The following is a 15,436-nucleotide window of genomic DNA, read 5'->3' on the forward strand; positions in this document are numbered from 1 at the left end:
TGGGAGAACTTGGTCTGTTTATTTAGTCTGTTGTTTTAAACGAGACACAGTTGCTTTTTACTCTCTATGTAATGAAATTACATTAAATGGTTTGAGATCATGCAATCTTACTTAATTTTGCCCAAAGCAATCTATGACATTTGGAAATTATAAATTAGATTCACTAAACTTTGTAAAGTACAAAGCATACCAAAGGTTCATAATTACATGCCAAGTTAAGTGATTGGTTTCAGACTGCAAATAGTTATTTACTGTAGTTAGCATATCTGTATGTAAGACTTAAAATTCCAGCATAAAACAAAGCCTGTGCTTACAATAAAAAGAAATGCAATGAAACTGTCATAGCATGCTACAGCCAATTAGACATTATGGATCAACAGGAAAGTAGTATCTGGTGTTTTTTTCCAAGCTGCAAACTACTCTGCGCCTCTGAAAACTCCAGAAGTTTGTATGTTACAAAGAATAGGTTACCACTTGGAATAGCCCTAGTTTTCTGTCTCTGATGATGCTTAAAACTGAAATTCTCAGACAGTCTGAATGGTTACTTACATCTTACAACTCTCAGTGGGGTGGGAGGAAATTAATTGCATTCCAGACTGAGGGACACATGCATTTTTGTTACATAAATTTCATCGTGGAGTGTTAGCTAAATGACAATAATATTTTCAATCTGGAAAACAGCTGGGATACTTCACTATTGTTTTGAATTGCAGTTGGTTTGGCAGCTAGCTACCATCTGTTCCAACTGTACTATGGAATGTGTGTGTATTAGTGGTGGATATGGAGATAATGGTTTTCAGGATTGGAAAACAATGGAACAAGCTGTGGGTTTTTTGGTTAATATTCTAGTATTATCTTTGTGGATTTTTGCCTTCTTAGGTGGTACATTATGACACCTTGTGAGGGTATTTTTTATTTGGAATTAAATCAATTTGGCTACAGTGTTTCACTTGACCTAATACCAAATTACCTTGAAGCTGTCAAAGTACAGCTGATACACAGTTTGGTAGTAGTAATAAGGTAATAAGTAGATGGAGTCTTGTGGCTATATACAGCAATAGGATCTCAAACAGATTATTGCATAAACCACTGACTTGTGTCTAGTAAACTTGACAGAAAGAGAATGTAAGATGCTGAACTGCAGAGAAAACATGTCGATGTAGGTTTCTAACCTTGAACTCCATTTAATTATCGTGCACTATTATAAATTACTGTATAGAAAAATCTGCCTAATCTTTATTCATTTGGGAAGCTTCCAAAACCCTAGAGATGGGCAACAAAACACGCAACCTGAATTTAAATCAGTCGCAAAGGAATATGCCTAAGTTTTTAACCCTCAAGAGAATCTAGAATGAAATCCTGGCCACATTGAAGTCAATGGCAAAACTCCCACTGACTTCAGTAGGGCCAGAATTTCAGTCCCTGTGTTTTGTAATACCTACAGTCATCTTCTGAAGAAAGTGATATATTGGAAGACAAGGCAGTAATGCAGATACAAGAGCTGTATGAAATTTGAAATAAAAGAAGGATGTTGTGGGTTTGTTTTGACCCTCCTAGTAATATGACTTACCATAGATAAAATAGTTGCTAAACGAGATGGAAACCTAACTATCTAAGTACAGGGTGAATCTTCTACGGAACAAGTAGAACTTCAGGTCCTCACAGAGGACTGAGACTGTCATTTCAGTTTATTAGCTACAGCACATTCATGAACAGGACAACACATCAGGTTCTGGCTTCTGAATTCACCTAGAGAAATCAGTATGAAGCTTCTTTTGACAAGTTAAGGAATTCAGAGGAAAATATTAGAAAACCTTCAGTGAGAAATTCATATACAGATCTATATGCCAGAGATGCCTGGGAACATTTAGGTTGTTATTTTTTAGGAGAGAGGGGATTATTTACATATTCCAAGAGTTATTAGTTCTTTTGTTTAGCTGTTCTACTATGTGGGTCTGAGTAAATAATATATCCTCACCAGAGATAGGTGAACCCATTTCAAATGATACTGTAAAAAAAGAAAAAACTAGGCAAATATTTAGATTAGTTGATGTACCCCCTGGAAGACCTCTGCATACTCCCATGGGTATGCATACCCCGGTTGAGAACCACTGGATCAGGAGCAACTTTATATGGGGTCATTTGAAAATAAAATGGTAGTAGCACTCAGCCCGCAGGCTAGAGTTCTTTCTTTTCTGGTGTGTAGAATCTGTTCCCCAAGACATGCCTCATCCTCCTAAGTGAGATGCATTAATGAAGGGATAACATTTATAAGAGGGAGCAAAGCATGCACAGATGGGGGAGGTAGCATCTGTTGATCGGTTACTTTATCTCCTGATGCCTCTAACACCAACAATAAAAATCGCACTTGCATTAAAAATAATACCCAGTATGGCACAGCAAGACTAAACAAGACGTGACTTTCCATGGCAGAAATAACTTGTGCTTTTGCATGTGTCCCTCCACCAATTCCCACATTAACACTTGTTGGCTGACTGCCTGCAGAAAGTTCTGTACTACTTAGGCACAGAGTGCTAGATATTGAACTATAGGTTGTTACTAATGAGGGGCGGAGGAATTAGAGAAGTCTGGGTCCTGGGGACATAATATACTATGCAATGATGGGATACCACTGTATTACATATTATGGTCTAGATCCTCAGGTGGTGTAAATCACAATTTTTATCACCAGAGGGTCTGCTCTGATGAAAGGCAGGACTATGACTATGATCAGCATTGTCATGAACCCGGACCTAAGCAGGATAGGTGACTACGTTCACAAATGGGTAAGGGGCACAAAATGAAATGGGAACGTGAGGAAGAACAAGCCAGGTAAAATCAGTTCTGTCTGGGATGGATTCCCGGGAAGTACAATCCATTAATCATTTCACTGTTCATATGTTAGCCAATAGGGACAAATCATCAGGAAATTAACCTAATATTCTCTAAAGCAGACTATTTTTTCAGCTGACTTCAAAAAGAAAATCCATTGTAACTATAAAGGATGTTCATTAAAAGGCTTCTTAGTTGACCAGAAACTTTAAAGTGATTTCAGATGACAATACCACCTTGTAATTGAAGGATTGTAAGTCACATTAGCAAGAGGAACAGTTTAATTAATTAATTAAATTACTTAATTTAATTAATTAATTAAATTAAATTAAGTGCGTATTTAAATAATATCAGATGTGACACACCTCTGCCCTGACAACATCATGGAAATTGAAAGCTGTAGGGCTCAGCTTACATCCTTAGTTTGCCATGTCTAAAAATAAAAACCAAGCATGATGTAGATCTAATCAGAATATTTTTGGTCTTTGTCGCAACTGAATTTTGTGTCAAATTTTTTTTGCATAGTTTTTAATTGTCATAGTATCTTATAAGGATAAGGTATAAAATCACTTTGTACTACTACCCTGGTAGGTAGCAGCTTTGAAGGTTGGTCAATATTTAGTATTAGTTGATAGTATGAGCTTGTGATGGGGAAGCCACCAAAATATTTCTTTTGCAAAAGCATCCCAAAGCTCAGCAGCTGAACATATCTAGTCTTGTTTGATTAAAAATTAGTCAGTAAATCTTCTAAGAACTGACTTTCTTATGAGATTTCCTAGTCTTGGTTTTAGGTGCAGTAGAAGGTTAATGAAAGTATTTTTTTTTCTTTTTGGTGTTTTGATATTTCTGTTTCTGCTTCTGGATGAAATAAAGAAGTTAGAGAGGCATGAACATTTTTTTTAAAAAGTTAACCAAACTGTTCCTAGCCTCCAAAAACTTCAGGTAATTATTTTATCTGAACTTGCTGATTCATCTAAATATGGACCTTCCTGACAATTATACAGGTACATGGGGCTTTATGCAATGGCTGCGTGTCAAGACAAATCAGTTCCAAAAGGAAAAGTCACAAGCTAGTGTCAGCTAGCAAACACTATGCCCAAACTGGATTTGGGATAACCCAGGTATTTGTCTCATTGGCTGGTCCTTTGGATAAGTTTACAAAGCCCAGTGCACACCATAAGATTTGGATTCCTTTCTGTTCACTAGTGTGAGACCAGACAGAACAAGCAGATAGCAGACCAAAGCTTCCTCCACTTCCTTCCAGTCTGCTTCCTAAAGAGGGAGAAGAACGGCTATGTGGCTGTTTTCCATCTCCCCTTCCCCTGGCCTTTGATAAGAGGAAAGGGGGAGAAGAAACCCTTGCCCCCACCCCCTCTATTATTATCTCATTTCACTTCACCCTTAGAATAGAGGCTTTGACAACTCCCTCCAACTTGGCTTCTTCAACTTGGAGATCTCAGCACGTCTGTAATCTGCAAGTACCAGTTCGTCATCAAAGGAGACCTGGAAAAGATTTGAAGGGGTTTAGAGGGGAGAGAATGTGGAATCAGAGGGGAGGTGGAGAGATTATAAGAACATGGGAAGGGAAAGAGAAAATAGTGCAGTGAAACAGATATGAAGGTGGAGCATAGGGAACAGAAGAGAACCAAATTATAGGAAAACAGACTAGGAGTATGCCAGATTAAATAAAAGGGGTGAAAAGGGAACAAAGAAAGGATGATTCATTATAGGGTTCATTTGGTTACATGGATCAAATATTAGTTTCAAAAGCCATCCTGTTAATGCTGATGTATCTGCTCTTCATTTATAATGATCAATGAGGATTGTTTTAAGGCTGAGTTTAGAAATTACTTCTTTTAATTTCTTTGAAGCTTTTGAAGTTGGGGGGAAATTCCCACCTTTCTGAATGCTACTTGGCTGCAGGAAAAGGATATTGCAACTCCTGGGAGTGCTAATTAGAGATATTGATAACCTGATTGACTTTCCATGGTACTAAAATGTCAGGCAGAACTTGCTTTGTCTTGGCAACTCATTTGATCCATGGAATCATGTCTGATTTAGGAACGCGCTGTTACATGGATCTGCCCATGTGGCCTCATCTAGTGCCCACTGAAGCCATGTAGTGAACACTCACATATAACCAACAAAAGTAGGATGCCAAAATTGATTTCATTACACATCTGAATTGAAAAAAGAGATGTATTAATCTCCCTCACTGGATACAGCTATGAACTATCCCTACCTGGGATGTCCTCTATCACCTACTCCTAAAAAATACTTTGAAAATACATTTTCCCCCTTTCCTTTGAAATACTCCATGTTGCACCATGGTGTTAAAATAAAAAAATCTATAATATGGATGTCATGAAAATTAAGTTCAAAACAATGTTCAGACTCCAATGCAAATGTTATTAAAACTTTGGGATAGGTTTTCTTCCTTAGAATAACAGCAAGAAAACTCTTTATGGAGAATTTTAAATTCTAGGCCTTGACTATTACTCTTAGCTGTCAAAATAAATAGGATCTACCATATAATCGTAAAGAATCATATAATTTTAGGCATAAATATATAAATAGTAAAGTTTTAAATATACGATGATGGCAAGTGTTTATACCAGTGTGTGTCATTATAACATTTCCATAAATTCCAAGCCACTCCATAATCGAATGCATGGGACATCTAAGGTTCAAGAAGTCTTTAGCAAATTCTTAAACATATCTCTGTATCCAGATTTCTTTTGACTTTTGCCTGTCTCCCCAGAATGCAGTTACTGAATAATGTAACGTTCGAAAGGCTAGAGAATTTGTGACATCTTTGGGTTAATGTTGCCTCTAACACACAGAGCAGCAATGTCTCATTGCACACTTCTAACTAGACAAGACAGGGAATTCCTCTTATGAGAAGAGATACAGTGTATGTAGAAGCCTGTATGTTATCCTGAATTGCATAAAGATCGCTGGAGAGTTGTTCAGATTATGTGTCACAGTTAGCTCATAGCTAAAATGGAATGTGAATAAACCTCTGAAAAAATGCTTTCTACTGATTTAAGAGAAGCAAAGAGCTGTTGTAATTAGGAAGGAATTGGATGGAGGTTCCCTTCAAAAACTGGGGCTTTAAAGTGACTTGAAAGATCAGGGTTGCTTCATAGATTAAGGAAATTGTGTGATGGGAGCTATTTTTGTTTTTAATAATTGAAGGTTTTTTGTTTATTATTATTTTAATGGAAAGCTTTTGAGGGTAGGGAAAAATTAGGAATGTGATGAATTGTAATTTATTCATACATGGCCATTTTGTCAGATTCATCAAATCAGATGATAATCAGTACAATTCCCAGGTACCTTAAATGAACACTGCCAGATAGGTGATAAATTCACATTCTGTACTGCTATGAGGCAGTGACCATTTTAAGTTTGGATAAACCACTTTTTGTTTCTACCCTGACTTCAGAGACTTGCACCTGCTATACCTTCTGGTGCTGGAAACCTGCTGCAATTCTCCCTCTCAGGACACAACTGCTACTTTCTTTGCAATCCAGATTCTCTAGTCTGCAACTGGGATCTTACACATCCTTAAACATGGGAATTCATCACATCCCTAGCATAAATCACCTACTAAGACAGTGCGTGTAAAATAGAATATTATAAAATGGATGTTGATGTTTTAATATGTGTTTGAGATTTTTAAAGGAAAATTGTGACAGGGAGAAGTAGTCTCACTTAAAACCAGGCTCAGTATATTAAATTTGTCCCAGTGACTAAAGTTTTGAGCACTTGGCAGTACCTGTGCTGCACCCCTTAAAGGTGCATCACAGAACTCACAGTCATAAGGGGTGGGGGGATTACATTGACTTGAAGCCACTTTTACGTCCTGCCAGTCCTGAGCTGTTCTGTGACCCCTTGCATAACTTAGACAGCTTGGGGGACTGACTAAGTTAGGTTAGCTTGTCCCCTCCTGCCTATTGCAGCTGCCTACTGGCATCTCTGCCAAGAGCTGCGGCCCTTCCCCAACACACTCCTTCAACCTTGGTGCACTTCCTATGCCAACTTGTAGCAATCCCATGGCATTCTTCTATGCTGCTGCTGACCAAGCTGGGAGGTTGGTGCCTAGCAAAGTGAAGGATATGTTTTAAATTCCCAAACACATGACTAATCAAAAGTCTCTGAGAGGTGTAGAGTGCTGAAGCATGGGCAGAAATTTCCCTTTGCTCAATTTAATTTCATTACTGTTAGTTCTGCACAAGGGATGTCCTTGCAGCTCTATTCCACAGTTCCTGTGCCGGGAAAATCCTCTCCAAACTGGATCTGGGAATTTAGGATCCCTATATGCGGCTCCCAGCCTTTTATCCAGCATAAAAGAGTTGGAATGGGGATTTGAAATAGGATGGGTGGGAAGGAAGAGATGATGAGGCAGAAAGAGGAAATCCAGTAAATTAGTCATATAAAACCATATCCTATTTTTTCTTGTAACTGATCCCAAATTTTTTTGCTACTAGTTATACCCCCTTGTACGACAATAAATAATTTCTCCCCTCCTTGGTGTTTATACCCTTTCATTTGTATACTGTTATTTCCCACCTTAACCATCACTTTACCCAAGAGAAAGTACACTTGTTAGATATTTTAGTCTTTCCTCTCACATCAGTCCCTCCAGATCACTGATCATTTTTGTTGCTCTTTTTTAAACTCCCTGCAATTTGTCAGTCTGTTTGGTAGAGTAGGGCCCTGACTAAACACACTGTTCTAGGCGCAGTCACGTCATAGAGGGTTATATTACCTCATAGCTCTATGGTGTGATGTTTTGCTTATGTTGGACAAAACAATTGATTTTTTTGTAGGCATATTGCATTGTAAGCTCATGTTTAATATGCTGTCCACTATAACCCTTTGGTCTTGTTAATGATTATTCATTCTCATGGTAATGACAGTATTAGCTTGCCCATCCATAAAGCCCCCAACTGGACACAGTATTCTAAATGCGGCCTCACCCAGTGGCAATATTCCATTAGCCTTCTTGACAACCAGGGCACACTGCTTGCTTTATCCACCGTTACCCCCAGGTCCTTTTCAAGCATGGGATTCTGCACTTGTCCTTGTTGAACCTCATTAGATTTCTTTTGGCCACTGTATCCTATCCCTACCTTGCTTAAATGCGGCAATCTACCCCATCCTCCAGATCAATGCCTGTAAGGTCCATTCATCCAACCCATACTTCTTTAACTTGCTGATAAGAACTCATGGAGTCAAGGTATATCCATCCATCCATCCACAGAGACCTGATCACCTTCCTCTCTTCCAGTGCCTTAAAATGGATTCCTTAAAGCAATCTTTCAGGGATTGAGGTTGACCGGTTGATTTGCTTTTTCCTCCTCAGGGACCTCCCCTTGGTCAAAGATAATAGCCAATGGCTCTGAAATCACCTGCCAACTCCCTCAGCACCCTCTACCAGCTGTGAACATCACAATTTTTTACATTCTGTGTTGTTCATGCAATGTTGTTTGCAATGTTGGCCTCGTGATATGAGAGAGACAAGGTGGGTGAAGTAATATCTTTTATTGGCCCAACTTCTTCTGTTGGAGAAAGGGGCAAATTTTCAAGCTTACACAGCCCAGACCTAAATAAGAGCTCCTTGTAAGCTCAAAAATTTCTCTCTTCTTTCAGCAACAGAAGAAGTTGGTCCAATAAAATATATTACCTCACCCACCTTGTTGTTCAAATAGTTATTACTTCCCATTTCAACATGGCTCTAGCAAAATCACGAACAGTCCTGGCTTGGAGTAATCAGAGATGGGTTTACATATTAATATATAGAAGTTGGTCCAATAAAATATATTACCTCACCCACCTTGTTGTTCAAATGAGTTATTACTTCCCATTTCAACATGGCTCTAGCAAAATCACGAACAGTCCTGGCTTGGAGTAATCAGAGATGGGTTTACATATTAATATATAGAGATCGTTGGGTGATAGTCTTCTGCTCTTAATCTGCTTTTCAAAACTGTAAGTTGAGGAGTGATGAATGTCATCTTACACTCCCAGTAGTGGTAGAGAGTAGCACATAACTTTTGCCCATTTCATCAAGATGTTTAACTGCAGACCAGTTTGTTATTTTCTGGCCCTATAAATATAATCACCGCACTTCTGGATTCAGTTTTCTGTGTCTTAGTGGCAGCTGACACAAAGAACTGCTTTTGGACCCAAGCCAATGTTTTCCTAACCTCAAAATGTCCTGCTGCAGGAATATTGTGCAGCTGTTGTACAACTGTTGCTTTAGAAGGATTAGTAACTACAAGATGGAGTAGTTGCTGTTTCCATTTGTGGTATAACATGTTTGCTGCAGTACTACAGACACATTCACATCTACATCCCTTGTTTTTTAGGCTCATGGAGATTACTCTGGTTTATGTATATCTTGTTTCTTTGTCCACCCCTAAATACACTGGCAGTGAATCAATTGTTCAGGCTGGGCCTCAAATAGGATTCACCAAGAGGGAGGGCCAGGTGCATTAATCCACAAGCTGCCATTCAGGATACAGCTTGACAGCAAAAAATTAAAAAAAAACCCACTGCAGCAAATGTCAGAGTCCAGGTAAACTGACTCAGGCTCACACTCTGGGAATAAAACATCGCTATGTAGATGTTCCCACTTGAGCTAGAGCTCTAGCTCTGAAACCTGGCGAAGAGGAAGGGTCTCAGGGCCCAGGCAAAAGCAGCACTTTCTCATCCAGCACCATTCACTTTGGGAGCTGTGCAGGCCCTCTCCTGCTCCTCTCCAGCTCAACATAGGTAACAGCTACTCTTTGCCGCCAAAGTCTCCTCTCTGACTGGATTTTCCATTGCTGGGAACCTGCACGAAAGTCTGCATTGATACAGATCTAGCAATGACATTGGCCCTGTTACTGTGCTGTGTTTGTGTCAATTACATCTTTGGGATCAATATTATGAACTTCTGCAATGCCTGGGAACCATTTAATTTTCTTTGTATTTAGTTTCATTTTTGTATTATGCCATACTAAAAAATAAACAAATCATCATGGGGGTGCGTTCTACAGAACCCTCCTGAGAAAAAAAATGTAATTCAGTAAATCCATCAAGTCTCTTTGAGTCTCGGTAGGTGGTTTGTAAGGAATCAGTTCTATCAAAATTTAGACCTTTTGCTGATCTCTTTCTCTGATGCTGAGCAAATGAGCTTTCTGCTCCAGCTGATCTCATTTATTCCAGGATTCTTACTGGAATTTACGTGGTGAAATGGCTTCTCTTGCTTCTCATCCAACAAGCAAGGATATTTTGTACTTAATGCCATTTGGTATGACCTGCTGTTGAGGGGGAAATTGAATATACATCTCCAAACTTCCTAGGATTGTAAACGTGTTGTTTCAACAGGTGTGAATATGAATCCTGATGGTGAGGTTACTTCAGTCAGTGCCTTTATCTGAAGGGAAATTTGCTGTCAGACAAAAACTAAATCCAACAAACTGGTGTTTTTGTTTTGTTTTTCCCATATTATTAGTTACTGCTTCATTGGAAAACTGCAACCAAAGGTAAGAACTTTAAATAGATACTTATTTTTTATCAAGGATTCCGTGAATTACCTCAGTCACACCTGTAGTATTCTGCAAACTGATGAGGACTTCCAGGTACGCAAAATCATATAATCAATAACCCCAGCCATCTCTATCCTAACAGGTTCTCCTCTCTCTTCCTATTTGGTTTTTCAGTTAGGCACATGTCAAGAATTTTGGATGATTCTTGGTATTTCTAATTTCCAATGCAGGTAGGTCAGGTCTCCTGGGCCCTGCAATCGTTTGCATGGCAGGCTTTCTAGGTCTGACAAAACAGGTTTCTGGAATTAAAAACTGCATTATACTATGTCTGTAAAGGCTGAATTCCAGCAATACCTGAAATTGAATCCAGAACTGATCTACAGATTCACAGGTTTCTGGCATCATCTAAGTGACTGCAGTTCCTGATAGACAAATGGAAAGACAGCCAAACCCAAAGATTTAAAATGTTAGAAGGGAAACTTGATTGAACTCATCAGATTAATTTCCAACCTAAAGTGGACACGAATGTGGGAGTTACAGCCCTATTTTTAGTAGCATCGTGTCCTGAAAAGATCAAGAAAACATGCCAAAGATGATGATGGTTACTGTGTACCTGCTTCCTCCCAAATGACTGACCCATCTCATGGCTCTGTATTTTTGGGAACCAGGTCTGCACTCTTGGGCAGCTGAGTCCACTTTAAGCTATAATAATACTGGTAAAATAATTTAATATGACCAGTACAGTAAATAATTTGGCAGTTGAATCCAAACTCTATCCATGTAATGGGGTTTGTTTTTAGGAATGGCTGAATTAGTTTAGGGAGAAAATAAGAATTCTTCCCTATCTACAAAGGGTACAACTGAACCTTTGCTCAGTTCCAGAAGCAAACGAAAGAGGATTGTCTGAAATGTGAGGGTTACTTCCCCCCATGCACACACACTGCCCCCCACTCTCCAGCATTTTCTAATTATGAGTCTCTTAGCTTCTGGGTTCTAGCTGGGACAGGAAGCAGAAGTTCTGACATCTTGCAATTGTTCTGTGGTATTTCCAACCCAGTCAGAAGGAAGAAATATCAGAATCTCACCTGTTGTGAGATTTTCTTTGTGGATGTCAGTGGTTCATCTAATTCAATTCAGAGAAGCAGTCAGAGTTGTGGATGTTTATCTGAACCAAACCTTTTAAGATACAGTCATTAATATTCTTTTAGGTAAAACCAGTCTACCTCTTGTATGGAGCAGGTTTGGATTAGCTCACTGAACCACTTGCCTAGCCTTAATGTATGTCTTAAGAAAGAAAGGAAAAAGTTGTAGAGGCTGTTGCCCCTGTTAAATTGCTGTCAGAATCAGTAGCTGTTTTCATATTGCTAAATCGGCCCATCATCCTGTTTAGTTTATGGCTAAAACAAAAGACTTCTTCCTATAATCTCCATAACCATAAATGGTCACTCAATTTACAAAAAGGGAGAAATAAAATAAGAAACTCAAATCCCGCTTTACAGTTTGTAATCAATTCTTTCTCCTCTGTGCAACTTTGATTTATTTTATGGAGGGTCACAACTACAAATCTCAAAGCATATTTCAGTAAAAGCAGCAGAGCGATTTACTTGGAACCCCCCGTCTCTCTACACTCCTACCCTTATGTCAGTGTGAAGCAAAGCTGTCAAAATATTTACACAATCTCTTGGTTCAGACATTCTCTTTGGGGACAGTACTATATTTAGTAGTATCATTAACACAAAATCTTAGGTCCCTTGGATATGACATCTATTGAGTCCAGAATCAACTGTCAAAATTATAATATAGCCAACTACCTACCATTAAGTGGATTTCTGTTATTATTTTAATAGTAATGTCCTCCACCAAGACATAGTAATGATGCTTTTGCATAGAACCTTCCATAGCTTTTTACTGTAGCAACCCTGTAAAATTAATGTGATTTGAAAAGTTTCCATGTTGCTTATGGGATTCTAAATAGCATAGTGAAACTGACCAGAATCTTGTTAATTTTACTTTGTCAATGCTTGGCAAATCTATAAACAGGAGTAGAAGCACTGTAGTGGTCCTCCTGCAGATTAGAGAAGACAACACTACATCAGTTCATGTTTGCAGGATTATCTTCATAATTATAAAGGAATTTACTTTAAAACTTCCATGCTTACCAAGGAAGGTTTCCCATTCACTGCTGGTGAATGGATTTTTTTTTTCAAGCCTATTTTTTTCACTTCAGTAGGCTATTTAAAGCTCATCATAAACCTTCTCAGATAATATATGTGTGTGTGTATATATAAAAATAGAATATATTTTTAATATAATTAAAATGTATTAACAGTGAAGTTGACCATCTTGCAGAAAGTATTTCTTCAGATGGGGGGAAAATACATTACAGTTGTTACACTCATAAATATTTTGGCCAAAATAGTTCGTTTCTCTGCCGAATTGTCTTTCCTGTAAAGAAACTGCTTAATTTGCAAACTTAATTCAGAAAATTGAATGCATCCTTTCTTAATGACTCTCATTTCCAGCAAAATATAATTTGGCATAAATGAATTTTCCTGGCAGTTTATTACAGTTTATTAAATGTAGTCATTAGATATGTTTGCTAATTGACTTCCATACTCCATCTGCTTTATTTACCGTACAATAAGGGCAGAATCACAAAAGGATTTAGGTGCCTAACTGCCACTTTAGAAGCCTAAATCCCAGATTCAGGCACCACTGGGATTCACCAAAATCCCATTTAGCTGCCACATAACCCTAAACTTGCACATTGCCTGCATTTTTTCAATAAAAGTTGCTTCTGCACATGCATGCTGCAGCCTCACTCCAGATGTCCAGATGCCTAAGCCCCAGAGTGGTGTACAAACTGGAGGAAGATAGGCATTCCTCCGACTAACTTGCCTTCGGTGCCCGATTTGGTACTCTTGCTCAGCCCTCACCTACCAGATTGGGCCCCTAAAGGTGAGTGTACACAAAATGGACAGGGGTCAGAGGGAAAGGAGGTCCTCACTGATGATTTTTAGCCGAGTGGTTAGGGTATTTACCTGGGATGTGGGGGATCCTCCCTTCCACCTGTGTCGGAGAAGGGATTTGGACAGGGATCTGCCACGTCTCAGTTGAGTGCCATAGCCACTGAGCTCTGAGATATTCTGATGAGGGGCTCCCTCAGTCTCTTCTATTGAAGCCACTCCACTCTGGATATTTAATGAAAGACTCATTGGACCAGAGACAGAGAAAGCCAACATGGGGATGACTCTAGCTTGACAGTTGGAGCACTCACCTGGGAAGTGGGAGACCCAGGATCCAGTCCTGCTGCTCCAAATGAATTTAATTGAAAAAGTTGAAAAGACCTTTATTAAACTTGCACAATACCATAGAGAGGTGCAGAAACAGAAGCAATATGCAGTGTGAGGCCAGCCTACTTTCGGACTGATCTTGCAAGTTACTGGGTACCTCGATTCCCACTGAAGTGGTGGGTGCTCAGCACCTCATAGGATCACCTTTTCCTAGTCACAAGATATGAGGAAAACTTTCCTTTTTTTCAAGTCAACATAAAAACAGAGTAATAAAAATGAATGAAATACCCTTCTCAAACATAACATGCATTATCATCAGTGCATTATTATCTCTATAACTCAGGAAAATGCTTATTGTCCGTTAACACTATAGATTGGTGTCATATGCAAAACTTACCAAAATATCCTAGCTATTGATTATTCGTCCTTGATACTAGATTGTATAGATCAGTCCAGTTTTATTCACATGAGAGCTCGTTTGGGTTTTTATTTATGATGCATGTTCAGGATCCATGGAGCACAGCTGTTACATTCTAGTCTCCAGAGTTGATATGCTGCAGGTCTTCCACACTTTGGCCATGAAGGTTTTTTGCAGGACAGTGCTTCTGGACCAGATTGTTTTCTATTTATTCTAGCACATACTTTTTATCCCCTACCCACCTTTCTCCACTCAGTTTAGTTGTGCTCTTGACATGAGAGAAACATAGTGGGGTGTGTACATACATGATTTCATATCTTTTTGTCACAAAATATGAGACAAACTTTTAAAGAACAAACAGTTCTCATTGGCTTCTAGGAAGTATGAAGACTACTCAGCCAAGGTCCAAGTATTTAAAATACAGTGAAGAGCATCTTCCTAGCTTCAGGAAAGTGTCTAGGGTAGTTGAACAAAGCCAAAGTTAAAATTTAAAATGCATTTGACAGTGATTATTAATCAGTTAGCTCCAGGGAGGCATCATGACCTCCCGACCAAAGTTAAAATAACAAGATATATTTTTTTTAAATAAAACCAGATTCTTAATAAAAGTAGACTCCCACTTCACACATTTATTATTAATATGATGATGCTAAAAAGGTATATGTTGTTTCTTTTAGATGAATAAAACAAAATTGGAATGGGAGCCATCTGCAGGAAGCAGTAATTGGTGAATCAGTTTCCACAAGCATATATTGTTGAGGCAGAAATCTAATCTCAGCTGCACAATGCCCATCACAGCATATTAGGGAGAAAAATTTGATGCTGTCCTGGACGCTCATGCACCAGCACAATAGAAGATTTTGCCAGGTATGTGGCAGAAATGGTAAAATCTGAGAGAGATTGCTCAGATACCAGGTACACTTAGATTATTTTTTATTGACAGTTGTATTTGTCAGCTTTAAGTCATCTGTCTCTACAAACAGTAGGGTGAATTATTGGTCTCCAAGTGGAGTGTAAGATATTAGTTATGAACTATAAAGACCTAACTGGCTTATGACTGGCCTACCCCAAGGGTCATCTCTCTCCTCTTTCCATGCTGCCACAGCTACAGTCAGTAGGAAGGCCTGAATTCCCCTCCTTATGAGACTGGGTGGATGGCAGGTCATTCTCTGTGAAGTCCCTGAGACTCTGGAGCTTGCTTCCAACTCTAGTCCAAAATAGACCAAATGCATGGTGTAAAATCATCTTTTTGATGGGGTTTTTGGAGAAGGCTGAAAGCATGCTTCCCATAATGATGAGGGGGTAGAAAGGAGTTCCTGTAAGTGTGAAAGTGAATCATTTCTGCAAAGTGA

General features: G+C 38.8%; 1 protein-coding gene across 5 annotated transcripts in view; it reads left to right on the forward strand.

The window, feature by feature from the left end:
* The window catches only part of CUNH7orf50 (chromosome unknown C7orf50 homolog), a 177,079-nt gene that overhangs the window by 143,421 nt on the left and 18,222 nt on the right, over positions 1–15,436 (forward strand). The window lies entirely within an intron of this gene.

The sequence above is a fragment of the Emydura macquarii genome, unplaced genomic scaffold (genome assembly GCF_026122565.2).
Source record: "Emydura macquarii macquarii isolate MOO-44397 ecotype Brisbane River unplaced genomic scaffold, CSIRO-AGI_Emac_v2 contig_1348, whole genome shotgun sequence".
Classification (NCBI taxonomy): Eukaryota; Metazoa; Chordata; order Testudines; family Chelidae; genus Emydura; species Emydura macquarii.